The sequence below is a fragment of the Falco cherrug genome, chromosome 14 (genome assembly GCF_023634085.1).
Source record: "Falco cherrug isolate bFalChe1 chromosome 14, bFalChe1.pri, whole genome shotgun sequence".
Lineage (NCBI taxonomy): Eukaryota > Metazoa > Chordata > Aves > Falconiformes > Falconidae > Falco > Falco cherrug.
The window spans coordinates 8,954,812-8,974,002 of record NC_073710.1 but is presented as its reverse complement, the minus strand read 5'-3'; the positions used below and the strand labels follow the sequence as shown (position 1 = coordinate 8,974,002).

General features: G+C 37.4%; 1 long non-coding RNA gene across 1 annotated transcript in view; it reads right to left on the bottom strand.

The window, feature by feature from the left end:
* LOC129737371 (uncharacterized) overlaps positions 1 to 19,191 on the bottom strand; it is a 317,075-nt gene that overhangs the window by 248,096 nt on the left and 49,788 nt on the right. The window contains exons 3-4 of the long non-coding RNA XR_008735143.1: positions 18,055 to 18,236; positions 12,621 to 12,829 (exon numbers count right to left, since the gene is read on the bottom strand). This is a non-coding gene — a long non-coding RNA (uncharacterized LOC129737371). The remainder of the gene's footprint in view (positions 1 to 12,620; positions 12,830 to 18,054; positions 18,237 to 19,191) is intronic.

Genomic DNA, 19,191 nt, shown 5'->3' with positions numbered 1-19,191 from the left:
TAGGAAGAAACCCCTTAATCTTAGAATAGAAATTGTTGCTATGACAAGGTAAACTAATCAGTTCTTATTGTTTTAACGGTGTGCCTTAAATGTCAACCAATCAGTGTTTTTTACGCTTAAGATTTAACCAATCAGTGTGTAATATGTAGAAGATAGAAACGTATATAATTGTAAGAAAATCACTAATAAACGGACAACTTGCTTGCATCAAGCTGCGTCCCGTCTCTTCATTCGCCGCAGAAGGCTTTCTTCCTTCGGGTCTTGGAAAGTACTCTTCACCTGTACAAGTGAGTCTTCTCTATAAATGGAGAGTTCCGTGCAACTTTTAAAGTCCATGGCTGCCTCATCCTCCATAGACCCTGCTGGGGCCTGAGCTGAGCCTGCACGTGTAGCGTGAACTTGCCAACACCCACCAGCATCCTACCAGCCTCACAGGATCCCCTCCAGCACCCTCATCAATTCTTCTCCCAGCTTCCAAAGAGAAGCTATCCTAAAAAGAAACTAACACACTTCTCCCTCGAAAATCCAGATAAAAACACTCACTCAACTTTAAACTGTCTCCAGGGTACATTTAGCTTTTCCACCTTCTGAAATATAATACTTTCTTTAGTGGACAACTATCAGAATTCACATATTCACCCCTATCTATTAGCATGATCACAATGCCCAGGTATCTTCCAAGTTTTTTTTTAAAAAGCAAAAAAATCCTTGTAGTAAATCACACCTCAGCTGAAACAGTTAAAATAATATTTTTATATTGATATGAAAAGGTAAGTATCCATAGGAACAGCTACAACATAAATTAGGGCCTGTGAATAGGTACATTGTACTTTCAGAAGACCTTATAATATAAGTATCTCTTGACTTTTTCATTGTTTGAATAAATGACTACAAGACAAGGGCTTTTGAGAGGTTGCTGATTAAAGTGCCCTTTATTGTTAAAAGCGTAATTAAGTAATACTTGAATTTATAACTCTCTTTGGGGAGTCCACACTCCTAAAGAAATTAGAAAATGGCACAGCCAGAAAGTCATCTAGTTAATAATACTTTTTAATTATCACAGTTAGCCTGTGTGGCATTCACATTTGCAAGGTTTCATTTTATTTAAAGAAATTAAAGTGCAGATCAAGTCATGAAACTCTCCTCTTATGCATTGTCCAAAGTCTATTAAAGAAAATATAATTTAAAAACAGCATGGAGTTATAAATAGCCAGCTGTTTGTAATAGCCTGTCAGTCTGTTCCCAATTATATATGTTTAGCTAACAGCTCTCTAATTAGCACTTGCTTCTGACTACACAGTTCCTAAAATGTTTACATTGGAAGTCACAAATTACCATCTAATTATGTTGGCTACGTTATTTTGCATAAAACATAAATAAAGTATCTGCCTATGTTATAAAAATGAAATACACGGTCATCACTCCATGACTATAAGATATACCATTGATACTGCAAGTCTCAGAAAAAAGAATGCTGAATTGAAACACTTCAAAAGCACAATAGCAACTTTACTCCCATCAAGTAAGATCACATATATTAAGAGAGCGGATCTCTTCTGAAACGTATTTTACTTGGAAAAGCAAAGTAGAATGAACAGCTCCCTTAAATCTGCGGAACTTTTCAAATGTGCATATTGTCATATTTCCATCTACAGTCCTTGGGAATTTTGCATGAAGGATTGCTGAGCAGCAGTGAGAGGCGAGATGGACATGCAAAACGAGAAGGCTGGCAAATAAGCACGCCTTAGGAAGAGTGGGACACACAAGGGTTGTGGGGGAAGCGATGTAAAACCCAGAAAAATCAACATTCTTGTAAAGAGCCCTTTCAAGCCACTGAAACTTGAAAGAAAACTGAAGGCAGCCTAACCTGTATCACATGCTGCCACTTACCCATTCCCACAGCTAAATCAGAGCCAGCCGATAATTGCATTTTCTTTTCCCTCAGAGTGTAGGTTATACTGTTAAATCAGAACCGTGGATCAGATTGAAAATGAAAGACTACTCTTTGTCAGAAAGAAGTGGCCACTGTCTAAATTAGAGGGATACCTGACAAAAAACAGCAGTTTTCTCTTTCATACCTGAGCTACTGTAATCTATGAATTTTTTTTCTTAAGAATTATCACAAAGTGGTCTCCAAATTGTCAAATGACAAGTACCAGCCTCTCTGTGTAATTGCTATATTTAAATAGGATTTCTTTGTCAAATATGTTGAAATATTTCTTTGCTATACTTATGAAACGTGTCATGCTCATTTACAACAATACAGCTAACAACATTTCAATGACCATGTAACAGTTATTTTCAGGCAGGCATCAACAAGACTCATGCTTAAACATATAGAACAGTTGGTAAATATTTTTTTCCCCACTTATGTACTTTGGGGATTTCAGAAAACACAATTTTTTCACATCACTCACTTTCCTTCACTAGTATTGCAGAACAAGTTCTTTGAAGTGGTATTTGTAACCTGGGTTTGGGCAAATCTATCTTAATGTGTTCTACCTCTTTCTAATGGCTTCTCTAAGATATAAAAAAATGGTTGCTTCCATTTTTCAAGCTGAGGGCTTGCTTCCTAATAAAAATACTACTCATTTTTGCAGTTAACATGCATTACTTTAAAATACTGAATTTGGATTTACTTGGTCATTTTCTAACTTATTCTATACTGTATTACGTGGTTATTGACTGATATTAACATCCAGTGAGTGGCCTACAGCTCAGCTTTGTGACAGTGATCACAACCATTGGAGCCCAGGTGTTCAGTCAGTTTTCAGTACACCTCACTGTCCTCTTTACTAATCCATACATCTTAAGTTTGTCTGTAAGGATGATACAGGAGACAGTGTTAAAAGCCTCGTAAAGATAAGAACCACCGATCCTCTCCCTTCATCCAATGAGCTAGTCATGTCATCAGAGAAAGCAGTCAGCTTGGTTCAGCATGGTTTCCCCTTCAGAAAACCACGCTGACTGCTCCTGATCACCCCTCTTGTCCTCCACATGTTAGGAAGTGGTTTCTGGAAAATTTGCTCCATCATCTTCTAAGGGTTTGAGGTAAGGATGACTGGCCTGTAGTTCTCTCCATCTTCCTTCTTGCCCTTCTTGAAGATATGAGGAACATTTGCTTCTTTCTAGTCTTCAGGAAGCTCTCCCAACTGACTTGCAATGACCTTGGCCAGCTGCCTCAGCATTCATGGATACAGCTTATCAGGTGCCATGTCCAATTTGTTTAAAAGTCTCCTAATCCAATCCCCTTACACTAAGGGTATGACTTCCTTGCTCTGCACTTTCCCACTGGTCTAAAGGACTCGGGTTTCCTGAAGGCCAGTCTTGCCAATAAAGACCAAGACAAGACATTCAGCATGCCTGCCTTCTCCATGTCCTCTGTTGCCAGATCTTGTGCCCCTCTCAACAGCAAACCCACATTTTCCCTACTCTTCTTTTGCTGCTGATATGCCTATAGAAGCCTTTCTTGTTGCTCTTAACATCTTCAGACTCCAAGTACATTTTGACTTTTCTATGCCTGTCACCATACGGCTCAAATCACATCTCTCTGTTCCTCCTGGATCACCTGGTTGTGCTCCCACTTCTGGTACACATCCTTCTCATTATGTTTTAGTTCTGTCAGGAGCTCCCTACTCGTTCAAAATGAACAGTGCATCCTAACACCTTTGCTTGACATCCTGCTCATCGGAGTGGACTATTCTTTCACTTGGAGGTGGCGATCCTTGAAAATTAACCAACTTTCCTGGACCTCTCTTCTCCTCAGGGCTATAGCCCATGGACTTCCTCCAAGCAGGCATTCATGCATCATATAAGGAGCAAACATGTCCATGCAACCGCCTCAGGATAAAAAGCACCAAATTTTATCTTGAGTTATGCTGTTAATATCCTAAACATATAGGTGAAAAGTTGAATGTCACACTAAGGTGACTGAGACCACCTCACTGGATTCAATACTTGATTTTATACAAAAAATAACTTCTGATGTAGTCATAATCTTGAATGCCAGAATGCTAATCCAGATTACAATTCTTTAACATTTGCTCCAATTCTCATCATAGACTTTTTTTTTACATCATCCACATTTTACACATTCAATATTACTTTGGCTTACTTCATAATTCCCATTTACTGGAATTGGACTTCAGGACATTTTTAGACTTCATATGACCCTTCCTACCATAGTGGCAGATATCTCGACAAGAAATCACATTCATGCAAAGAACCAGCAACTTCATGTCCAGTGAGCACCTCTTACAACCTCCCAGCAGTATGGCAACAACTGAGTACTCAGTAAAAATAAAGGATTGCAGAATACATCAGAAAGCGAGTCATATCACCTGCAGAACACGAAGAATTCCATACACTTCTTATATTCTTGTATATAGAAATAAATATTCTCTCCTAATTTTTGGAATCAAAGTTGTCCATGGAAAAAGATAAAATTAATATTACTTGATATTCAATCTCATTTCATACTATTTCTATAAAGCAAAATAAAGAAAAAATAGGGGTTTTTCTGTTTAATAAACATTAACCAAAGGCAGTTAACAGAGATTATGAATCAACACTTAAAGAATACTCTTTCAGGACTGTGTTGTGTCCTTTTATCTTTAGTGATACAGTATCTGTTTGTTCCATAAATTCCAACTTCACAATTTTTGGTCATATGGTTATGTAGTGAGAAATCCAGCATATTTTACGGGGTTTTCTGGAGCCAACAATGAGGTTACCTTCACTAAACACTACAAAATCCTAAATGGGAAATTGTTGACTAATACTACAAAAAATAACTCATTTCTGATGAATAAATATAGCAATCATGCCTTCCCTTGCAGAAGTTTGTGGGAGATGAACAAAAAAACATGAGACATCCTATCCTCTTATCAGGAGCTAAAACAAATATGATAATTAGAAAACATTTTGTTTTCCCATGAGAATAAAAACCACAAGAATACATTGCCAATTTATGGCACCATCACTGAAGCTATTTAAGATAAGGCATGGTGTGATTACTGCCATGTTGTATTCCGTTTGATGGAGGGATTTGGATTACAGTAGCTGAAAGGTCAAATCAGCAGTTACAATTCATATGCCAAAGCAGAAATTCTTCTCTTAAGAAAGCCATACAAGATGAAAAGACATGGCTATAAATACTTGAACGAAAATTATTTCAAAACTAAGGCATTTGGATGAATTATCACTCTTTGGAAAAAAGTATGTATTTCTTACTAAGTTTTCAATTCTGTTACTTGAGATGTGTAATAAATATCCTTCACAGTCAGATTTGACACCACTGCTTGTTAATACTTCCTAGAATGAGACGGTTTTTCAGACACTTATTGTGTAGTGGTTTGACCCTGGCAGGACACCAGGTGCCCACCAAAGCCACTCTGTCACTCCCCTCCTCAACCGTATGGGAAGAGAAACTATAACAAAAGGCTCGTGGGTCAAGATAAGGACAGGGAGATCACTCAGAAATTACCATCACAGGCAAAACAGACTCAGCTTGGGGAAATTAATTTATTATCATTCAAATCAGAGTATTGTAATGAGGACTAAAAATCAAAACTTAAAAACACCTTCCCCCCCACCCCTTCCTTTTTCTGGGGCTCAACTTCACTCACAGTTTCTCTGCCTCCTCCCCCCTAGCAGCGCAGGGGGATGGCAAATGGGGGTTACAGTCAGTTCATCACATGTTGTTTCTGCCGCACATTCCTACTTGCACTTTTCCCCTGGTCCAGCGTGGGGTTCCTCCCACAGGAAACAGTTCACTATGAACTTCTCCGACACAAAGTGATCAACGTGTAAATAGAACCCCAGTAATTTCAGGAAGAGACACATTATAGAAACATGAAAATCCCATCCCATGTCCTTAGAGGCTGACACTGAAAAGTTAAAAAGCCAACCAGATTTGTTGTGCATTTTCTCTAATAACAGTTGACCTCTGCTTGTGAATTATTCTTTCTTTAGAAAAACAAGACAAACCCAGAACAGCAGTTCTCCTGTCCTCCAAGGACCTAAACTATTTATTTTTTTTTTATATCCTTACATCTCAATACCTTAATTATTAATTTGTTCCCTCAGCTGACTTGTTTGGTGAGCTGTCCTCACCAGTACAAACCTATTTACCAGGCTGCAATTTTCAACATATAGATGATTCTTCACGGTATTAAAAATCTACTCCCTAAACACTTCCCTATCACTCAGAAAATTAGCTGTCACACATAATTACATTAATTTAGCTTAACATTCATAAAAAATGAGCATGTTATTAACAATGAAAGCAAACATATGGAACAGGTGACCTTGCTTCTGTCAAAGAATGTATTTAGTGCATTCAGCATTTGGTAGGAATGACCTTTAAGTATAGTTAATTGGCTGACTCAACTACAGTGAGAGAGAACATTTCCACTGATAGTAAATTTATTATGGAAAAAAAAAAAAAGTTTCCATACCTTGTTTTCCTGTCTTCCAAAGGAGAGAAAAGTTAGGCAGTAACACAGGAAATTACTGTTCCTGCCACGTCCATCTTTTGCGCAAAAAGCCACTACATTGTATTTAGGAGCTGGACATGCCCATATGAGCATCATCTTTGATTTTCAACTCCTAAAACATCCTATGACCAACTTGTCAGACCAAAGTTTCCCCACTACTTGAATTTTTCACTCTTTAAAGTTTAAACTGGAGTATAAAGTCCCATGACTTACTTTATATAGAATGACCACAGCAGTTCCCTATCACTGTTTTTATTTCTGAATTACTCTGTTTGCTTTATTGATCATTTTCTCCAGTTCTTACTTTTTGGATAAGATAATGCAAGTCCTTGATCAGAAATCACTTGTGCTCTGACATATTTCCTACCAGAAAATCTGTCAATTCCAGCTTCAGAATAAAAAGATCATTTTAACCTATTCTCACCTTACCCCTCATTAGTCCAAGGCTAATTCGCTCCCTGCCAAGTGAGGAGGGGAACCAAAACAAAACCCACCACCCAAAAAAAAAAAAAATCCCATATGTTTACAAAGCCACAGAATTTCTATCAGATATTAAAAATCTAAAAAATAAAGATTGCGTTGTAATTAATACAGCACTAAATTTAAAGGACATTAATCCTCTTTAAAAAGAATATTGCTGTAACCATTTTAGGGAACCTCAAATTCCATAAGCAAATCAGTGATATCTGGAGGGAACAGGATAAAAGAATAACCGTTCTCACAGGCTTTGCACAATGCCTCCAGAGTGTCACAAGCAAAGCTTTCAAAGCTGCAGATGTCCTTACAGAAAGAGACATTCCCAGCAACTCCCTAAAGGAAGGTATAGCTAATGCTGTTGCTATTAAAAGCCTTTTGACCCACCATTATTGCTTTTATGATGAAAAATTTTGTTTCAATAACTGTTTTCTATAGTCAATAAGTGCAAGTGAATTTTGTAGGCTTATATGCATTTTCATTTTAATGAAGAGTCACCCCAATTTGTATTCAAATTGATTTTTTTATGGTAAATATTTTATTTTAGATTAACTGTGAATATTTTTTAATCTCATTGCTATCAATAGAATTCAGTATTTGACAGAGGAAAATTATGCACATCATCTGGTTTAAAATAAAACTTCCATTGGTTTATGGGTTGTTAAATTTTACTTGAATCCAGAGCAATCACAGCAGAGTTCACTAAACTGTTGATTCCGTTTTAGAGACATGCAAGTTGATGGAAGAAGAAATACATTAATATTTAGGAAAGCTTTATAGTTTTCTTGCCACCTAAAAGGTTTCCTTTCTATAGCTACCATGTCTGAGTGCCTTTTATCTTCTGATTGAAATCTATTTCTTTGAATTAGGCAACACGCTTCACTTGCAACTAATGTGTGTAAGGCAGGGACAATTAAGAAGAACAGCCAGCTTCACACTGTGGAGAAACCTCAGGGCCAATCTGAGCTGACTTGCAGACTGAGTTAAAGAGGGTTTCTGTTTGGTTTTCTTGGTTCACTTTAACTTTATAATGGAACTCCAGTTCACAGGTGGCTTCTTACACCGCAGAAGATAATTTGCTGAAGTTCAATAGGCTGCAAGGGTTCTCAATGCTTTTCTGTCACCTTTACCAGCATAAAAAGGAAAATGGCATACTGCTGCTTTGATACTTCAACTCAAATTTTTCCTGCAAGAGTCAGACATGCTGGACTTACGGTCATTGAACTGGTTTTATGCTTTGTCTCGTTAGAATACTATAATGCAATATTTGTTTCAATGGCTCACTGGGACAAAAAAAAATAAAAAGAAAAGGAAGAAAGATCATGGCAATTAAGAAGCTGCATTTGTGCTAACAAGGACATCAGACTTGCAGTAGTTTGGCACCACTAAGTCAGAATATTTTAGCTATCTACTGTTAATTCATTTCAGTTCCACTTACCTTTTTATTTCCTGCTTTAACTGGAAAAGCTAATTTATTGCCTTGCTTTTCTTTTCAACTTGAAGCAGTTGAAATCTTGTTTCTAGATTAATCAACATCTCAGTGTGAAGCAGCAAAAAGTCAGAGAAGCAAGCATGGGTCACTGTGCTGTGAAACTAGTGTTTAATTCATGATTGCATAAAATGGACACTAAGCATTTCCTTTTGTTATGGGCGGCATAGAATTTTTTCCTCAGCTCTTACTTTTAAATTAGATTTGTATTTCATAAAAAAAAACCAAAAACAATCACAAAAAACGTTATTTTTTAAATGAAGCACAAACTGCTAAAGGTTCTCATCAGAGCCTGCTGCGGAATAGTCAGATGGGTTACGGATCAAACCATTCCCCCCGATCTCATACACTGACAAAAAAGATCTAGGTGAAAATGAAGACTTCTTCAATCATTTTACTACATGAATGGATTCTCTGTAGATTCTTTATAACCCTGACTGCAACTGTTACTAAAGAAACCTTAGTGACCTTTTTTTGTGTCCATTGGCACATGGGTTTGCACTGTAACCTCTTAAGAAGCTAAGAATAAAGAAGCGTTACCTTCTCTTTCCTGAACAAAAAGAGATGTTTAACATGACATGGATTTAAATGTGGATGAAGTTTCAGGTGATATATACAGCCAGGTTTTGTTATGCAAAGTAAATGAAGATACCTGGTTTGAAGTCAAAGTGTCAGGAGATAGAAGTGAAGAAAAGACAGCACGGGAGGATTTAAACAGCAGGCAACAACTTTAGCTCAGTCAAGGGTTTGAACACACTCAAAGAAGGGCTTGCTTACATAGTTACAACCGTAAGTTAAGACTGACTTTCCTTTGAACAAGAACATAGGAAAGGTTGCCGGGTCAGACAACATGCACATCCACAATTCAGGATCTATTCTCAGCCGTAAGACAAGGGTTCGCATATAATGATGCTTCCCCCAGATATTCTTCTAATAAATTGCAGCTCAGAGGATTCCTGAACAAGAGATGATGCCCTTATACTTAATTTTGAGAACTTTCCTATCCAAATATTTATGCAATCATTTTCTGAAGCCATTTATCCACAGCTTCTAGGCACTTCTAGGTCTTCAGCTGCTACCAGCTTTTCTGAAAAAAAATCTCCTTTTGTTTTGAATATAATTCTGTGTGATGTCCTCCAGGCCTTATGTTGAAAGGGACTATCAGGGTGGCATTATTACTTTCTCTGGCTGCAAAGTCCTAATCTTAGTAGTTTTTCTTTTCATACCCTTCTACTCAGCTTCATTTCAGACTCTTTCTTAACCTGTGAAACATAATGTTGGGCAGATTTGCTACATTTAGGGGAAAAAAACATTCATCCTTCAAATTGCAACAATGCAGGTACTCAGAATGCATAAGGTAAGTGAACAAAGCAAAAGACTAACAGTTCTGAACAGAAGTGTAGGTTCATCAGAGTGAGAGTGCAGGGGGCCAGCCATACCTCTTCTCTCACTGGTTCACTGCTGGTGAGAGGGCTGTGGAAAAAGAAGGGCTGGCATTAGCCACCCTGCCTCAGCCTCTAGTGGTTAGCCCAGTCTCCCTCACAATAAACTTGAGTGGTTGTATTACAGCAAAGACTAAGTCTTCAGGTTTGGACAGAGCCTAATAACGGACAACCTGATACGCACTGGGGCTACAGCAATGCAGACAAATATTATCTGCAGTTGGGCTACTCTTCCCTAGTCTCAAAGAATATAAACTTGGGAAAATCACTTTCACAAAAAACGTTTGCTTAAAGGAGGAAAGAAATTTTGCTTAAAAATATCCACATATACATAGATACTAAATTAACAGCTATACATTATAATAGTCATGTAAAAGAAAGAACAGTGCACTAGGAGAGTTTGAAGATTTAGAATTAGAACCCTATATCACTGAAACTTCCCGCATTTCCTCTGACATCTCACTGTGCTTCATCTATTACTTCAGAAATGTGGAATACTTCCCTCACAACATGTGGAAGAGGGAAAAGTAATGAATTTCCAATGAAGTCTTCTGGAACTACAGTAATGGAACACAGAATTCTCAATAAAAATAATCACAGAAGCTGTTGAAATATTTAAGATCATGGTAGGTTTCTATTTAACTTTTAGTCTGAAATCAAGTATTTTCTGGGATGTTTCAAGCATCAGTATGGTTCTTCTGTTGTGGCATAGCTAAAGTTTAGCTAAAGGTAGATTTCACTTTTTCAAAGCCTCCTTCTCTTAAGAGTTTGTTTCTTCAGTGTTTCAGAAATTACTATCATCATTTGTCATTAGCTACACAGATAAATGTAGGTATCTGCTTTGTCACGTCACAATTGCATATTCCTTTAAATCCTTGCATGGAAGTGTTTCATTTCACTGCAGTCGTATATTCCTAACAGTTTATCAGCTTCACTAAATGTCAAAGTTTTAATCTTTTTACAACTCATCTTGTATAATTCTTTTTAAGTTAACTCTGAGTTCTGCATACCAAGCTCTGTGAGCTGCACACATTCCCGTACATAAAGCAGTTAAGTAAAAATCTCTCAGCCTCAGCTAAATCCTTATGACATACTGTGCAGGGAAGGCTGACACAAAACACTCCCTCCAGGCACTTCATTCTGTTCTCTTTATCTTTATGGGATTTTTTCCACCTACTTGATTAGTACTAGACCTTTGATGCAACAGTGACTATTGTCCTGGCACACGTTCTGCAGAGACTTTATTTTGATAACAAAACAGGTTCCTTTAAGGATTAGCAATTATAAATATAAACAAACAGCATGCTGTCTGCTAAAGGTCTGCATGCTAGAAATCTTGTAATACACACCTGAGGTGAAAAATGTGTGCAAATCAAGGTTTCTAGAGGGAGAAATTGTCTTTTAACTAAATCCCCATGATATAGCTCCTCAGAAATCATGATTTAAATATTTTTCATTACGTCAGTCTTTGCTCCCTATAAGATAACAGGATACTAGACAATTCCACATCAGATGCAGTGATAAATCAGGTTTTTTTCCTGGAAATTTAACCAGATTCAGATCGCATTGCATTATTCTATTGTAACCATTAAAATTCAAAGACTCCCAGTAGCAAATCAATTTATGTGATGACTACATTTAGACTAGTTAGCCTACCTGTTGCAGTTTTCTGATCCCAAGCTAGTTATGCTTAAAAGTATGTGCTTAGAAGGTGAAACCATGTTTGCAGTATGTCTTTCATGAAATGTTGTATATAATATAAACTCACAAAAATCTACCGCATTCATCTCCTTTCCTTATTCTCATTCTTGTGATAGACACTATCTACCTGTTTCATGCATGAAAAGAATCCTTTGAATCTGAATTTAACTAAATAGCACATCTTCCAAAACCATTATAGGAACTTGTAATACTAGCAGCAAAATCAGAAGCATTTTTTTCCCCATTTCATAAGTATGGGATAACAATATCACAGTTGTAAATCCTAAAGCAGTAAATTCATATTTATACTCATGTATTTTAAGATTCTGGACATAATGAAGGTTTTGTACCATCAGGCCTCTGATAACATAACTACATGGTCTATATGGAGCTTAATAGTCATAAGATTTTCTTTCAACATAGTGGTGCATAAAGATACAAATATGCAGAAAGTAGGAAGTACATCACACAGCAACGTGAATCAAGTTTTTTAATTTTACAGATTCAAACTATTTCCAGTCAGTTAACGACTTACAGAAGTGAAAAGAGCTAGAAGAGTGCATATGTGCCCTGATCAAGCTCCAGTTGTGCTGTAAGACAGATGACCACAAACCCCTATTCTGAAAGCACCCCTTAAATATAGTCAGGAAATAACTGCTTTATCTTAATAGGATTCACACATACTGCTAGGTGCTTTCAGGAGAGGCGTTCCTAGCCCCTCCTCTAACAGTTCCCATTTCAGGAAAGGAACAATGGAGCTCATCCTCTCACATGAGAGTAGGGAACATAACCCCACCTTAGACTTCAAAGAACTGAAGCCCAAAACCATATAGCACCACATATAACATGCTTACAACATGTTTGTTGCATATTTAATTTAAATTATTCACTGATTATTGTCATCCACAGCTGAAGGACAACAAAACTATATGAACAGGCATAGAGGACAATTGCACTCCTTTCATACATGCATCAGATAAAACCCAGTTGTTCGAGGAGCAGATGGAGTTTCCTTACCTGCTTCTCCAATCAAACAGTACTTCCAAATGAGAGAAGCTGTAAGACCCATAAAGGACAGGAAGAGGAAGAAGTGTAGCCAAGTCGTGCTGGAGAAAAAATAGTATGCACTCCACTTTCTTTTTTGCTGATTTTGAGGCAACAGTCTGCTCCATCTCAAAGGCATTTACCATCTCTTGCATAATCCAGAGTGGACGGTCTGCTTCCTCCTAAATCGAGAAACCCAAAAGTTTTGGCTTACTCTTTAGGTATAAAATGTTAGATACAACCACGTGCTGCTTTGTTACAAAGGATGACACAACTTGGATCCCAAAGCTTTAATGCTGAAGCACTACAAACAAGTTAGTTAAACAGATCCCCGTCACCACTTTTGTAAGTAAGATGAATAGCAGAAATGCAATGACAAAGCTAAATTGGGCAAGGATAGGTAGACCAGCATTTGATGGGGAGGGGTGGGAACTGATTAAGCACAGTAATCAAAGAAAGTTTTTGTCTTCTCAACTTTCAAGACTTCCATAGTCCTTTCCACTGCAAATAGTTTGGAATGTTTCAACAAGCTAAACTCTTTCCATGTGTCTACTCATGGCAATCACATTCAGCATCAAGTCTTCCTTCAAGCCTTTTACACTCAATCTACACACAATTTCAGTGTATAAAGACTTAATACTTGTTGATACACAGAAGGGAGCTTTACAAAGAGACTAAATTTCAGTCACAGACCTAAGGAAAATTGCTCAGTCATTTACAGGTAACCCACACAGATTTGCATCATGAAATATGCTCACCATACTGTGCTAGCTACCAAGACATTGGTCCTTCTCAAGATCCCCCACAAGTTTACAGCTAGCAACTCCAAAAAGGGGCTCATGATGAACCTATGATTAGTGCAGGGTTTATATACCCAACTACGTGAGTACACATTACATACCTTCATCAGAAAATGACATTCTAAAATGTACTTTCATTAGAGCTGCACACATGCTTTCAACCTAAGTTAAATCTACATATATCTTTCAAAGCAAATCAGTATCAGTTTCAAGTCCCATATTAATCTATTTCATCTGTATTCACAGAAAAGCAGACATGCTAATCTTTTGTTTTAACTTACAGCACATAGACTACTTCCACATGCTAGTCAGGACTGCCCAATACCCACAATGGCTGAACCAGAGAGCATCAACTAAGTAATTTTCAAGACAAGCACATTCATCATTTGTGAAACTTCTAGAATAAAGTCTCTTGGGTATGACCCAGGTCCCGCTAATCCTGCTCTGTGGACACAGACTGGATTGTGAATTCTATTGCAGTATCTCATTTCAAATTAGGAGACAGTGAAATGCTCCACAGGAAGTCTCACAAACCACAAGTGAAAAAAGGTTTTCTCCTGCAAGCCAATTATTTCTAGTTAGGCTATCGCCCAACACAGACTTCAGTCTCAATACTCTTCGCAAGATACTAAAATTAGAATAAAGCTGACAGTCTTGTCTCAGTACACCTGCCCTGGCTCTCAGTACATCTATGTTGGGAAAGCTAGATCTGATCACAGCACATTCCAGTGTCTGTTTAACCTGGTTAGCATGGTGAACAAAGCAGCGCTGGTGTGGGCTTTAGCATGTGCTACCAACCAGCCTTTCCCTCTTGAGAGGCTAGGTGCATGGTGCAATTGCTAACTCAAGCCATAGGAACACCGTATCATAGACTCATGTTTCATCCTGATCCACATTTTTATATTAAGTAGAAGGCAGCAGTAGTATGCTGCTCTGCAAATAATCAAGAAGCAGGAGTCAGGCAGCCAGACACGTAACATGCAAGTTCCACCAACAATACTGACAAAATACATGTAAATAAATAAGTAAATAAATATAAATAACAGGTAGAGAGGTCTCAAAAGAATTTACTTGCATCAGAATGTCACAAATTTATTGTTCATTCTGCTCTCCAAAGAGTGCATAATTAAAGTATTTTAATTACTAAACAAAGCAGCAAAATGAAAAATGAAGCAGTTGCAAACATACTAATTATGGCTCCTCAAAAGTGTCATAAACAAAGTTTTTTCCATCCCACCTGCCTTTTAAATAATTCTGCCCCTCACTCTCACAGTGACCCTTTAGGAACGCTCATATTTTTAGCCAGTTTACTTCTGATACGTACTACATCATCTCACCCACCTCCTAAGACATACACACACTTCTCTCTATTTTTCTTATTGTAAACATTTAAATGGTGTTTGAGATTTCTCAGTTGGTGAAAGATATGCAACTTTTATTTAAAAGGAGTGAACCTTTTTTGGTATGGTTTTTTATAAAAGCATTATGTGACCCGGAAATGTGCACTTGCAGCCCAGAAAGCCAACCATATCCCGGGCTGCATCGAAAGAAGCATGACCAGCAGGTCAAGGGAGGTGATTCTCACCCTCTGCTCCACTCTCATGAGACCCCAGCTGGCGTACTGCCTTCAGCTCTGGGTCCCCCAACTTAAAAAGGACATAGACCTGTTGGAGAGAGTCCAGAGGAGGGCCATGAAGATGATCAGAGGGCTGGAGCAGCTCTCCTGTGAATAAATCCTGAGAGAGTTGGGGTTGTTCAGGCTGGAGCAGAGAAGGCTCCAGCGAGACCTTACAGCAGCCTGCCAGTACCTAAAGGGGCCTACAACAAAGCTGGAGATGGACTTTTTACAAGGTCCTGTAGTGATAGGACAAGGGGCAATGGGTTTAAACTAAAAGAGGGCAGATTTGGATTAGATATGAGGAAGAAATTCTTTACTGTGAGGGTGGTGAGGCACTGGAAGAGGTTGCCCAGAGAAGCTGTGGATGCCCCATCCCTGGCAGTGTCCAAGGCCAGGCTGGATGGGGCTTTGAGCAACCTGGACTAGTGGAAGGTGTCCCTGCCCATGGCAGGGGGACTGGAACCAAATGGTCTTTAAGGTCCCTTCCAACCCAAACCATTCTGTGATTTTATATTATTTCCTAATGCCCACTCCCCACATGGAGTCATCCTAATCCTTTATTTTTGACTTCTACCACAATCAATTACATTATTTTTTCATGAAGAGAAGATAACAACTTCAGGGAAAAAAACAGCAGGATTGGACGAACTCTTACAATATAAAAAGCCAGTGTTGCATGCTGCAGTTGTACTTAGTAACAAATGAAATGAAAAAATAAACATTATACAACACAGGGCTTTTCTTATTGAAAAGCCTTACAATATTATCTCTGTGGGATTGAGGCAACTTAAAATTTTAAACCATTTTTAGATTGCCCATTTAACAATTCTGAGAAAAAGGTCTACTCTACCATCTTTCATATTGGGATCATTATACTCATACTCACATCCAAAAAGCCTACTAATAAATCTAGTGGAAAACGAAAATGAAAACTATTTCTTGATTTTACTACATCTATTTCCTTTTGTCCTCTGAAGTAATATAAGTAATTTGAGTAAATTAAGTAATTCAATTTTGAGAACACACTATTTAACAGCACCTCTCTGGAGAGCAAAAGATGATGAACAAAGCTTTATTTCACTAGTTTTGGTTGAGAATTCCAGTGTTAGTTACCATGGAGAATTCCATTTGAAGAATTTACTCTAGATTAGGATAGGAAATGAATGTATTTCCCTGATTCTCACAGAATTTCCCTCACAAAAGAAACCATAACAGAAAGTTGCATTCATTCATTTGGCACACTGGCTATCAATAGCAGTAAATAATATGACATCCTGTGAGACTTAGTTTTCATTAAAGGAGGCCATAAAAGGTTAAAATTTTTGTCATTGGTGATTAATGCCATAAATTAAGGATACGTTAGAGGGAGTATTGCACAATGGCATTAGCCTGTAATGAACTTTGTTTGCTAATATAATCTCAGATCTAGTTGTGAATACAAACTCTTGAAGGTTAATGGAGTAATATGGTATATTATTATGTTGTCTTTTGCATTTATACATTGGTAGGTCAAACAATACCGGTCATTAAAATTTGACCTTGGTTTTTAATAAGAAAAAGTATGGAGAGGAAAAAAAAAATATGACTAATCGATTCAGGAATGATAATAATTTCTTTTCAGAAGAATCCTACAAATTTATCTCTCAGCTGGCCTTCATGTTTTGTAATAATGTCTTTAGAGTTATCATCTTGAAAATAACGTTAGTCCTATAATAATTTTTTATCTGATAATTGTCAATACAGCCATAAAGAAAATCTTAGAATTCAACCCACATTAATTAAATGTCAGTATCAAGCCTGTTCATAACAAATTATGCTCACAACAGATCCTTAGTTGTTAACTTTTTCAAAAGCATTACTTTACCTGTTTCATCATAAAAACAAATTCTTCAGTTTGTTTGGATTATTCAAATGGTCCTATAAATGCTCACTAATTTCTACCGGGTTTGGACAGACTGGAAGAAAGTATAGAGTATTGACAAATAAGCGGACTTTCTAAACTGAAATACTAGAAATACTTTTCTTCAACATAGTAATTTTTCTGTTTTAACAAGTATTTATTTAAAATCAGCCATAATTCTACATGGGGTAAAAACAGACATTTCTCTAAGGATTTTCTTCTGTATTTTTTAATATAGGATTTTTTCCATTTGAAATTTAGCTCTGTCAATTATTTATACCATTCTAGATTAGGCACACAGATGTAATGCCTTTTTCTTCAAATTTGTGTTTCTGACTTTTCCAGATCTCACTTACATTCTTTTCCATGTATTTTTATGTCTAGCATTAACTTTGTCTCCCTTTCAGAACCCATCATTTTCTCTTAAGCAACACAAAGGTTTTTTTCTTGTCGTTATCACCTACTATTTACAAGAAAATATTTCTGAATTAACATCACCTATCAGCTCTTCAGAAGTTCTTTTCCTTTTGTATCACCACAGTGTAAATGAATCCCATATTGTTCAGAGTCAGCAGACAATATTATGTGCAGAGCTTATTTAGAACCATCGTGCTGCTGTCAGAGCAGCCCCTGCAGCTCTCTGAACCCAGCCATCCTCTACCGTGTGACAATTACCTGGCTTCTACAAGCCTTCAGTAATATAAACCAATCCAGTATGACAGTCAGGTTTTAAGCCTATTCATATAGTGCATCCTCATTGAGCTCACCAGTTTTATTTAATTGTTTATTCTGAAAGACACCAAAGCAACAGGTAACTCCTTTCTTCCAGATTTAATTGCTTTTATTTTATGGTTCTGAAGATACAATGAAAGATGGGACTAGACTATACACTTTCAGCTTAAAGGACTCATTCTTGTACACAAAAAAGGGGAAATGAGCCTAATGAGACACTGAAGAGTTCAGAGGAAAAAAAGATGTTAAGAAGATGGGGCCAGGCTCTTTTCAGTAGTGCCCAGTGACATGACGGGGGAACAGGCACAAACTGCAACACAAGATGTTCCTTCTGAACAGGAGGAAGAACTTCTTTACCTTGAGGTTGACACAGTACTGGAACAGACTGCCCAGAGAAGTTGTGGAGTCTTCTTCTCTGGAGGCATTAAAAACGTGCCTGGACAGAACTCTGTACAACCTGGTCTAGGTGAACCTGCTTTAACAGGGGGCTGGACTAGTTATCTCCAGAGGTCCCTTCCAACTTTGACCATTCTGTGATTCTGTAAGAACAGAAAGAAAAGTCTTACTTTGTACTCAGAAAGTTTACAAATGATCACTGTTTTGCCCCACTTTAGGGGATTTTATTAATCTGTTTTGAGTTCTTTTTTAAATGATTAAACATCATCAAGTTGTTGAAGACAGCCTAGACTCAGCAAAAAGAGATTTACATCTAGAGAACAGTAGCGAGACAAATGTTCCCATATAAACTACTCCTTCTAGCTATCATAACCCCTTAGGAATTAGCACCTCCCTTAAATGTCATGCTATTGGATTAAGCCACTTTCCTGGCTTTGTCCCATTTTGACTTTCGACCGACTAGAAGACTCAATATAGAAATCGGAACAGAGCGCTAGTGAAAAGATTACCACCAAGGAGGTGTTTTTTGTGGAAAACATCCTGATTCCTTCACTTTCAAGGGAGGACAGACTACAGGCTCATATGGTAGCCTTCTGTGACCTCAGAGGTTAATTTCTTCCAAGTTTCCTGCCAGCAAGTAACTCTGAAATTCTGTTAAAACTATTTTGTTTATTTTTAAGGGGTGTAATATACAGTATTTAGTGAGGGAAAAAAACTAATGACCCTTTTTCAGAACTCAATTACCATGTAAAAGAAGAAACTTAATATTGTGTAGGTTTCAAAGAGTGTATTTTGCCTAAGCAGAGATTTGTTAGTGTTTTTCTTAAAAAGAAAATCAAACAAAAAAAAAAAAACACCAAACCATCAAGGTATATATGTACACTTTAAAATACGCTTCACTGCTTGCCTTTAGCACCATTTGCAAAAATATTCCAAATTCCCCATTAATAAATCCAGAAGAAAACAGCTTATTTGCGTTAACAACTGCACTGCAGTTCAAAATATGCAGAACAGATCTGTTCCAGGCTCTGCTCCAATTTGCTCTATGACCACAACCATTCCATTCCACTTCAGTTTTAAAATAAGATAAACAGTACT